This window comes from Spermophilus citellus (genome assembly GCF_964194105.1).
Source record: "Spermophilus citellus genome assembly, contig: SCAFFOLD_228, whole genome shotgun sequence".
In the NCBI taxonomy this organism is placed as follows: domain Eukaryota; kingdom Metazoa; phylum Chordata; class Mammalia; order Rodentia; family Sciuridae; genus Spermophilus; species Spermophilus citellus.
Window position 1 is genome coordinate 128,891 of NW_027672977.1, and position 11,099 is coordinate 139,989.

The 11,099-nt window shown below is 34.7% G+C and overlaps 1 long non-coding RNA gene across 1 annotated transcript; it reads left to right on the forward strand.

Moving 5' to 3' along the window:
- The first annotated feature begins 43 nt into the window (after positions 1-43).
- LOC308640294 lies at positions 44-6,045 on the forward strand. Its single transcript, XR_014020214.1, has 4 exons — positions 44-227; positions 1,816-1,959; positions 5,010-5,258; positions 5,907-6,045. It is a non-coding gene; the product is annotated as an uncharacterized lncRNA (long non-coding RNA).
- Positions 6,046-11,099: the final 5,054 nt, after the last annotated feature.

Here is an 11,099-nt window from a genome sequence, read left to right on the forward strand (position 1 = left end):
AGTGAAACTACATTGCTTAAAGACCTTTGAATGACTATCAGAACAAAGCTAATGATAAAAAGGATGAAATTATTAATATCCAAACCCAATTTCAGGATATTATAAAAAGAATTCAAGCTCAGAATGACAAACATTATCTCATGCTGGAAAATGAATATATGGAATTAACCAGTGAAACTAATCATTTAAAAGAACAATTGGATCAATATGGAAAGGAGAAAGAAGTAGTAAGTATAAAGGGTCTTGGAAGGAATACTTGAACTGATATTTGCTTATGGCTAAATGTTGAATCTTGATGAATATAAAAATTCATATATTATAAATGTGTTTTCTGTTATCAACACAGAAGTACAACCTGAGTTCCAGCAAATATAACTTACACCTCATTCCCAGCACAAATAAATGATCTGTGTTTGAACTGATACATCTTCCAATTCCCTGCTCTAATTCTTACATGCTATGTGTATATTTTAAAGTAACTTAGGTAGTCATATGCCAAATAAACACACAAAAAACTTAGATAAAATGGATTTTAATATTTGAAAAGGAGGAAATTTTCAAACTTGGACATGACAGATTCCTCAATTTAAGAAATTGTGTTTCTTATAAAGATTTGAGAGACTGAGACACAGACTTAGTAGATGTATATGATGGCATTAGTAATAGTGTCTCAATAATGCTGAAACAATGTCTAATTTTGGTGCTGTTAATTGAATCCAGAGCTCTGCCCATGCTAAAACACACACTCTACCAATGAGCTACATCCCATCACGGAATAACAATTTTAATGTCTTCATGTTGCCATACTTTAAAACCACAATGAAGCAGATAAATGGAAATGCTCATACCTAGTTTCAACTGAGTTAATTACTTTGACAGTTCATTCCATATTTTCCAGCTGAACTGAAATGTAGGTGCTGTGTTTTTTAATAGATTTTCTTCACTATATTTTTATATCTTTCTAGTTGGTAAGTTTATTTTTAGTCATGCCAATCAACTTAAATCTGAAAATAACTGTCCTGATATTTTTTCCTTTATTCATGACCTCTCCACCTCTTTAAAAAAGCGTGTTTGTCATTATCATAGGTTGGGACAAATGTGATGAACTGCAGCAAAAACAGTGGATTTAATCTGTAATTTATTGCATATATCCATGATAAAACTTGCTCATAGTTTTCTTCATTTCAAGGCCCAATTGCTTATCTGAAATAGCCTTTCAGTACAAAGATAATCATAGCCATCTACAGTTCATTAATTTGGCACTGAACCCCCATTTCCAGACTAATGAGGCGGCAGGATTTATGTAGAGCAGGAGTGGTGTGAGGGCCAGTGAGATTTCTAGGAGCTGAGGACAGGCACTGAGGTGGAGAGCAGGTTACCCAGGGTCTCTCTTATTCCTCATGGAAGTATATTGGAATTATTTCAGCAAAGGTTTGAAGATGTGAGGATTTGGGGGTTAATTTGAGCCTCTAATAAGAGGGGTACCTCTGTAGAATTCACCACCACCAGTGAGACTTGCATAACCATTTCTGATTGAGAATTCAGTGGGTTGTTGAGCATTGCAACCTTATCGAGGGCAGTACATAGAAAGGGCTTGACCGTTGCTAAAGAATGTGACAGTGATTAGGCAGGAGTATAGAACCTTCTGTTTCTTTCAGGGAATTCAGAAATAAATAGGAGTGTACACACATGTGAAAAATGGGATGAATATGTGTATGTAGTGATTGTTTTCAGAGTAAACATTATTATAAAATATTCTTAATATATTTTAAAGTGAGCTGAGTAACAAAATCATTAACAGAAATATCTCATCAGGTAGTTGTGAGGCATCTTGAAAAACAACCGGCTGGTATCCTGAAATTACAATCTGCTTCACCAGAAGATTTACCACGTTTTCACACAAATTTAAAAGACAAAAGACGAGATTTAAAGAAGACACTAAGACAAATGACAAGTCAAGTATGTACAAAAGTGAACATATCAACTGTAAATCTACACCTGCTTAAGTAATAAAAATGTTCCAGTACACTCATTTCAATGAATAGCTTTCTTTGTATTTTCATTATAATTGATTTTATATTTTGTGATCTTTACACTTTTTATTGTGGAATTTTTCTGTTACAATGTCATACATCTTTCATTGAAATATCTACCCTGAGGAAAGCTGAGACTTTTTTTATAAACCCAGCACCTTTTAATGCTATCTCGACTTCCATGGTGATTCAAGGAAAATTAAACCAGAGGTACCATTTAATAGAATGTTTCAAGGAATTGTGTCATTTATTACCTTCATTTTTGTTCATGTATACACAATCTACATGTAATTATTAAATGAATTTTTTTAAAGTGTACAAAAAAAGCTTTTATGCTTTTCTGAAAATACATGTATGGTGTAGGTTATTTTTTAATTATTGGAAAACCTAGGCTTTTCTCTTATTTTTTCTTTCATTTTAGATACGTTATGAAAGCATATAAATATTTGTAATATGTCTGGTACTGATACGAAGCTATACAATGAAAAAATGTTATCTAGGTTCTTTCAGTAGATTTCTTAAAAGAAATTTTTTATGATATATGTAATACACATGCCATCTAATCCACCCATTTAACATGTAAACTTCAGTGTTTTCTTTGTATATTAGCAGAGTTATGTAATCACTTACAGTCAATTTTAAAACATTTTCATGTTCTTGAAAAGAAGCCTGGAACCCTTTAGCTGTCAGTGGTCTAATCCCTCCATCTTCCCAAGCCCTAGAAAACCAATATATTTTTTAATAATTCATAATTGTAAACAATAGTAATTTATATATATTTTAAGTTTTTGTTCCTTTTAGATATACATGACAGTAGACTGTATTTCAACATACACATACATGGAGTATAACTTCATATTCTCATGTTTGTACATAATGTGGCGTTACACTGGTCGTGGATTCGTATATAAATAGGAAAGTTGTGTCAGATTCATTTGACTGTCTTTCCTATTACCATTCTCACTCCCATCCCTTTTGTCTAACCCAATGAACTTCTATTCTTTCCTCCCCACCCCTTACTGTGTGTTAGCATCCACTTATGAGACAGTACTTTCAACCTTTGAATTGGCTTATTTCACTTAGTATGATAGTCTCCAGATTCATTCATTTACTACTGGCAAATGCTATAATTTCATTCTTCACAGCTGAGGAATATTCCATTTTGTATATATAACACATTTTCTTTATCCATTCATCTGTCGGAGGACACCTATATTGGTTCCATAGCTTAGCCATTGTGAACTGAGCTGCTATAAACATTGATATTGCTGTGTCATGATAGCATGCTGATTTTAAGTCCTTTGGGTATATACCAAGGAGCAGAAAAACTTGGATCGAATGGTTCCCTTCCAAATTTTCTGAGGACTCTCCATACTGCTTTCCAGAGTGATTGCACAAATTTGCAGTCACAGCAGCAATGTGAGAGTGAACCTTTTCCCCACACACTCGCCAAGATTTATCATTATTTGTAACATTCTTGATAATTGCCATTCTGACCAGAGAGAGAAGGAATCTCAGTGCAGTTTTATTTGCATTTCTCAAATTGTTAGAGATGTTGAACCTTTTTTATTTCATATATTTGTGGACCATTTGCCAATGTTCTTCTGTGAAGTGTCTGTCAGTTCCTTTGTCCATTTATTGATTGGATTATTTGGGGTTTTTTTGTTGTTTTTTAAATATTTTAAATTATTTGTATATCCTGCAGATTAATGCCCTATCTGAGGTGCATGTGGAAAAGACTTTCTCCAATCTGTAGGCTCTGTTCATATTCTTAATGGTTTTCTTAGCTGTGAAGAAGATTTTTAGTTTGATACCAACCCATTTATGGATCCTTTTAAGAACTCTTTTGTAGTTGTAGATGGACACAATATCTTTATTTTTATTTGAGGATCAAACCCAGTGGCTCTCGATGCTAGGCAAGCACTCTACCACTGAACTATCAGCCCCCATTTACTGATTCCTGATTTTACTTCTTGCACATTGGGAATTTTGTTGAGGAAACTGGTTTATAGTTTTAACTCTAAAATTACTCCATAATGGATAGTTCATACAAGTAGATTTATACAACACCAGGTCTTTTTTTAACCAGTATCTTTGACTTAGAATAGTGTTTTCAGGGATCCTCTGTGTTGTAGCAAGCATCACTATTTTATTTCTTTCTGTTGCCCAGTAGAATTCTATTTTATGACTATGTCACTTAGCCAATCATCAGTGAACCCTAAAATGCTTCCACTTCTTGACTACACCAGTACTACATGGCTGGGAACATGTATTTACAAGTTAACATGTGGACACATTCTTATTCCCCTGCCTCTTGGTAGTCTTCGAAAATTGTGCTGATTTCATCATCTCTCTGTCTTGCTCATACTGTGCTTTCTGTCTTGTCCATTTTTGCTCATTTGGTCTCTTTTACTCAGAGCTCACATAAAAATAAATTTTTCTTGCACTTTCTGACTTTTCTGTCACCAACATTGTTTGCATGGTGATTATCTTGTAGAAATATAAACCCACTCAAGGTGTCAGTAATATCTGATATTCACACCTATTCTAGAACAAATGGAAAATATATTTGCCTAACAGTTTTTTTCACAAAGTTACTACTTTATATCATACCAATAAGTTTTGTTAATAGGTTGACCTGTCAAGACTTTTATTCTAACTATATTTCATTGATTAAATACAAAATTAAATTTATTTAATCCAATAGTGAGTTTATCTGTGGAATGCTCACACTTTTGTCAGCATGGGGAAAAAAATCTAGGTTTCCCCCAACATTGTGTAGCCAGGATAGGGATTTATAGATCTGTAATCCTCAACCAACTGAGAAGCTAATATATCCTATTATAGAAATTTAATCTACTCCTCACAATGCTGGTATAGATTGTTTTGTTGCAATTGAACTTAAGTAAAATTTGTTGAGTTTGTGTCAAATATTTTCAGCATCTTATTTTGATAGTGTGTTTTTTATTCATGCAGATAAATGATCTTACTACAAAGATGGACAGTGCATCTTCAAAACATTTACGTCTGGAAGCAAACTACCAGTGTTTTTTGCAGAACTTGTTTTCTCTAAAAAGTATCCAAGATAGATTTGAAACAATAGACAAGAATCAGAAGAAGCTGGAAGAAGATGTAGTAAACTTCCCAAGACACACACAGGGCACTCGAGTGGAAGGAGGCACTGAACAACCAGCAAGATGCGATTTAGACGAGAAGCAAAACCAAGTACTTCTGGTTTTACAGGCTATCTTATCATTTATCTGTAATGTGCTGTAACTCACTTCCCTGTAAATTGTATTTTGGATATATTCGTTATATGTGTATCCTCTATCATTGAGCAAAGTTGTTTTGAGTAATGATTGTCATCTGATACTCGTTTGATATTTAATAATAGTGGGCATAAATAAGACTACAAGGAGAAAAAGAAAAAATGTGATGCAGAAACATAACATACTTGAATTGTTAGGTTAAATTTTTCAGTTTTTATATTGAACTGATTCTATTATTCTTTAAATTATCAGATGATCTGAGTACTAACATGAGAATGATTCCTGGCTGTGATCACAGTTGGATGGTACATAGCTTGCCTCGCCTGTGCCAGGCCCTGGGTTATATCTGCAATAGAGAGGAGGAGGGGGAGATGGGAGGAGGGGTGGGCAGGGGATGAGGAGGTAAGGTGGAGAGGAAGAACTCAATTATTTTTAGTTCAGGTTTAATGTAATTGGCACTGATGAGTAAAGTTTAAAGTCTAGTATCTTCTACACATGTAAAATTGCTGTCTGAATTTTTGACTCAGAACTAAACAAAATAAATATATAATAATTATTTGGGTTATAAATTGTTTTAAAGATATATTCTTTTAATTTTCTTTAGACCCAGGCAGCAGCTCCGGAAGTTTCAGAACAGTTAAGACAGACTGGTTTTGCTTCAATAAAAACTCAGATGGAGCTCAGAATTAGCAATCTGGAATCTGAACTGAAAACTAAGGAATACAACTGGAAAAATATAGACATTTCCATATAGATGAATCCAAGTTCCACAAGTACGTCAAAACCTAGACTGAAAGAGCAACTTAATCTCCTTAATTTGTCTCTACTGCATAACTTTGAGATGAGTAGCATGCAAAAGCTAACTAGACCATCTAATTTGTGGAAGTAATATTGGGAAATGAATGTACTTTTGAAATATTAGCCCAGGAAGTTTATCTTTCACCCACCTTTGCATTACATCTGGAAGCAAACTATCAAACTTTCTTCCCTTGGTGTTCTCCTGTATGTAATCTGGTTTATTAGACTCTTATAACTTCAGCCCTATGTGTGCAATATTGCTATCACTACACGCTGGGCACATTCTGGCACCTGGTAGATGAACTGCTTTTTAATTTTGATCTTTGATATTATCCTTAGATGGTACCTAGAGACAAAATGTCCTTTATACTTTTTCCTCTCAACATTGTCATACTTGTGAGAAAGGGAAAGATTATCACAGGGTTGAAGGGAAGTATAGCTTACAAAGTGGTTAAAAATATTCCCATAGTCAGTGTTGGGGCCTGTGAATGACAGAAGGAACAGACAGGATCCTCCTGAAGTCCTGGTAACACCAACCCAGCTATCTTGTTCTCCCCAGTGGTGGTTGCTCTGACTTGGCTCAGTGTCAAATGCTTAATCTATCCAGATGATGGGTAGAATGTATATATGGCAGCAGTAAATGCTTGAAAACATCTACAAGGAATGTTCTTTAAGTTCTTGAATTGGTTCACTGAATAATAAATCTTTGTAGCTTTACTATTATTTTCTAGTTGCCTATATTTAAGGGTTAGGATTTTGATCAGAATTGCATTAAATCCACATAATGCTTTTGGTTGTATGGTCATTTTGATAATTTTAATTCTGCCTATCCAAGAGCAAGGTAGATCTTTCCATCTTCTACGGTCATCTTTGATTTCCTTCTTTAGGGTTCTGTAGTTTTCATTGTGTAAATCTTTCACCTCTTTTATTAAGTTGATTCCCAAGTTTGTTTGTTTTTTCTTTCTTTCCTTTTTTTTTTGGTTGTTCTTTTGAGGATATTGTAAATGGGGTAGTGTTTCTCATTTCCTTCTCAGAGGACTTGTCACTGATATACAGAAATGCCTTTGATTTATGGGTGTTGATTTTATATCCTGCTACTTCGCTGAATTCATTTTTTAATTCTAGGAGATTTTTGGTGAAATGTTATGAGCCTTCTAGGTATAGAATCATATTGTCTGCAAATAGTGATAATTTGAGTTCTTCTTTTCCTCTATGTATCCCTTTAATTTCTTTCATTGGTCTAATTGCTCTGGCTAGAGATTCAAGAACTATGTTGAATAGAAGTGGTGAAAGAGAGCATCCCTGTCTTGTTCCAGTTTTTAGAGGAAATGCCTTCAGTTTTTCTCCATTTAGGGCTTAGCATAGATGGCCTTTAAAATATTGAGGTATGTTTCTGTTCAGCAAGAAATTAAAATACTCAAATCAACTGGATTCTTGTCAAGTTATTCAAAGCCTTCTCTCTTCTCACTTGCTATATTGTCACTGCACTCTAACTTCTAGTGACACTGGACCACTGCTGATTCTACAAGTGTTCTTCCTCTTCTCATTGTCTGCATGTACCTCTTCTCTTCTCTCTCTCACACACAATTTCTCCTCATCCTTCAGGTGTCAACTCATGTATAACCTCTAATAAAGGACCTCCAAAACTGACACAAATTTGGGAAAGAAGTCCCTTCTCAGTGTCCCCATAGGGTCCTGTTTTATACCTGTCATAATGCCAAGGAATTTGTATGTCAACTGCCTGCTTGCCTGCTTTTTAATCTATAATACATGACTGTTGAGGGGTGTCCATTATCATCTCCATATTGTCATCCTAGTGCTTGCCAGAGTACCCTAGCATATGGTGTAAGTTTATGAATAAGGGGTGGGAAGCCCAGATCTCTGATAGTCATGATAACTATAGGTAACACTATGGGCATATTGATTTTCATTGTAATTTTGTATTATGGATATACATATCTATTTTTCATTCTTGTGAACAATAAGAAGTTCTCAACTTTTTAACTGATTGATGCTTATAAAATATTTGAGACAAAAATGTAATTCTTTTTCTCTCCACTTGCTACAGAATTTGAATCTTGATCCACTGGAGCTTCTGCTTTAAGAATTACTAATAAACCAAGACAAGATCTATTTTTGGAAACATCACAAGGATATACAGAGATTTTTAAGAAAAAATATGATATGAAAGCTAATATTGTGTTTTTCAGACTCTTGATATAATACTTGAATTGTTTGATGAAATGTATGATGTTAAAAACTATGGAAGTGGATGTGTGTATCATATACATGATGAAATTCTCAAAATAAGAAACTTTATGTACATCTACAAGAAAATTTGAAGTGCAAATGCAAACCAGTTTTTATTGAGATATGTGTTTTCAAACTGTCTAAATGCTAGCATTTAAGCTTCATTCGAACTACCAAATGATCAACACTAATTTGGTGGATCCTAAATGTCACATTAATGATGAATTATTTATATTATATATATCACTGAATGTGGATCTAGAGATTTAGACAATGCTATTTTGATATGCTGGTTATGTTGATTGAGTGTGTTTCCAGGGAGAAATACATTCATTAATGTGTTACTGTGTTAGAATTATTATAGTACCATCACACATACAGTCTTTGTAAAATTTTTGTAATTTTAATACAAAGCACTGACTTATCAGAAACAGCATTTGCTTAATGATTTTTGGCTTTTCTCTTTGATTATACAATTTTGGAAACTAATACTGAAGTTGCAGATTCTGGTATAAAGTACTCTTGCCCACTGAAGAATTTTAAAGTGAATTGCTAACATGTGTCATCATTCATGATTTTTTAATATTTTCTACAAGTCAGAACATGCTAGATAACTACAATACAACACTCATAATAAAACTGATATGATTAACAAGTATGCTGTTACTTGGTGATGTTTTAAAAATTCATTTTTTCTTTCAAAAATGTTCTATTTTTACAATTTTGGATTTATAGAAGATTTGTAACAGTAGGGAAAAGAATCCCTAGAAAATATTCCCCCCAAATTACTATTTCATTAACTTGTTTTATCTATTTTCCTCTTTCTAGATAAATATAGGTACATAACAGTTTCTATCTCTGAATCATTTGCAAGATGCTCACAATGCATTTCTGAGTTTCTGACAAGGAGATTGGGTTCATGTGATCTTGTTAAATCCATTTCCTGGAAAGTGTGGTAGGATACATCTCCACTTCTAGTGACTCAGGAGGCTGACGCAGAGGGATGGCAATTTGGAGACCAGCCTCAGTAATTTAGAAAGACCCTGTCTCAAAATAACTGGGAGCCAGATGTGCTGGAACACGCCTGTCATCCCACTGACTTGGGAAGCTGAAGCAGGAGAATTGCAGGTTCAAAGCAGCCTCAGCAAAAGCAAGGTGCTAAGCAACCCAGTGAGACATGGTGTCCAACTAAAATCCAAAATAGGGCTGGGGAGGTGGCTCAGTGGTTTAGGGCTCCTGAGCTTATTCCCCAGTACAACAAATAAACAAACACTGTGTTTCTGTAAGGGGTTCGCAAGTGGGCCTTCCTGCTCTGCAGTAGAGTCATGTGACTTCTTTTCACACAACTGGAGATGACTTTTTGGGGTATTGTGCTATATTTACTAAAGGAGATGAAGAATGTGTGTGTGTGTGTGTGTGTGTGTGTGTGTGTGTGTGTGTGTTGTGTGTGTGCACCCTCTGTTCGTGTGTGTGGTGAAAATTTACTTCCAAGATGTTGGTTCTCTATTCATCTCATTTCTTTTGCTGAGAAGAAGCTTTTTAATTTAGATCCATCCCATTTATGAATTTTTAATTTTAATTCTTGTCCTATATGAGCTTATTAAGGAAGTTGGGGCCTAATCCCACATGATGAAGACTAGGGACTACTTTTTCTTCTATTAGACTCAGCGTCTCTGGATTAATTCCTAGGCCCATGGTCCACTTTGAGTTGAGTTTTGTGCATGTTGAGAGATAGGGGTTTAATATCATTTTGCTGCATGTGGATTTCCAGTTTTCCCAGCACCATTTGTTGAAGAGGCTATCTTTGCTCCAATGCATGTTTTTGGCACTTTTGTCTGATATAAAATAACTCTGATTTTGTTGGTTGGTCTCTTGTGTTCTCTACTCTGTACCATTGGTCTACCAGTCTGTTTTGGTGCCAATACCATGCTGTTTTTGTTACTATGGCTCTGTAGTATAGTTTAAGGTCTGGTATAGTGATGCCACCTGCTTCACTCTTCCTGCTAAGGATTGCTTTAGCTATTCTGGGTCTCTTATTTTTCCAGACCTATTTCTATGAGGAATGTCATTGGGATTTTGATTGGAATTGCATTAAATCTGTATAGTGCTTTTGGTAGTATGGTCATTTTGACCATATTAATTATATCTATCCAGGAACAAAGGGGATCTTTTCATCTTCACAGGTCTTCTTTAATTTCTTTCTTTAGCATTCTATAGTTTCCATTGTAGAAGTATTTCACCTCTTTCATTAGGTTTATTCCCAAGTATTTTATTTTTTATTGAGGCTATTGTAAATGAAGTAGTTTTCCTCATTTCCCTTTTAGAGGACTTGTCACTGATATACAGAGTTGCTTTTGATGTCTGGGTGTTGATTTTATATCCTGCTACTTTGTTGAATTCATTTACTAGTTCTAGAAGTTTTCTGGTGGAATTTTTGGGGTCTTCTAAGTATAGAATCCTATTATAGGCAAATAGTGCTAATTTGAGTTCTTCTTTTCCACTCTGTGTCCCTTTAATTTCTTTATTGCTGCGGCCAGTGTTTCAAGAACTATGTAAAATAGAAGTGGTGAAAGAGGGCATCCCTGTCTGGTTCCAGTTTTTAGAGGAAATGTTTTCAATTTTTCTCCATTTAGAATGATGTTGGCCTGGGGCTTTAGCATAGATAACTTTTACAATGTTGAGACGTGTTCCTGTTCTCCCTAGTTTTTCTAGTGAAACCCCCATCCTCCCTCCCTCTCCCTCCTCTCTC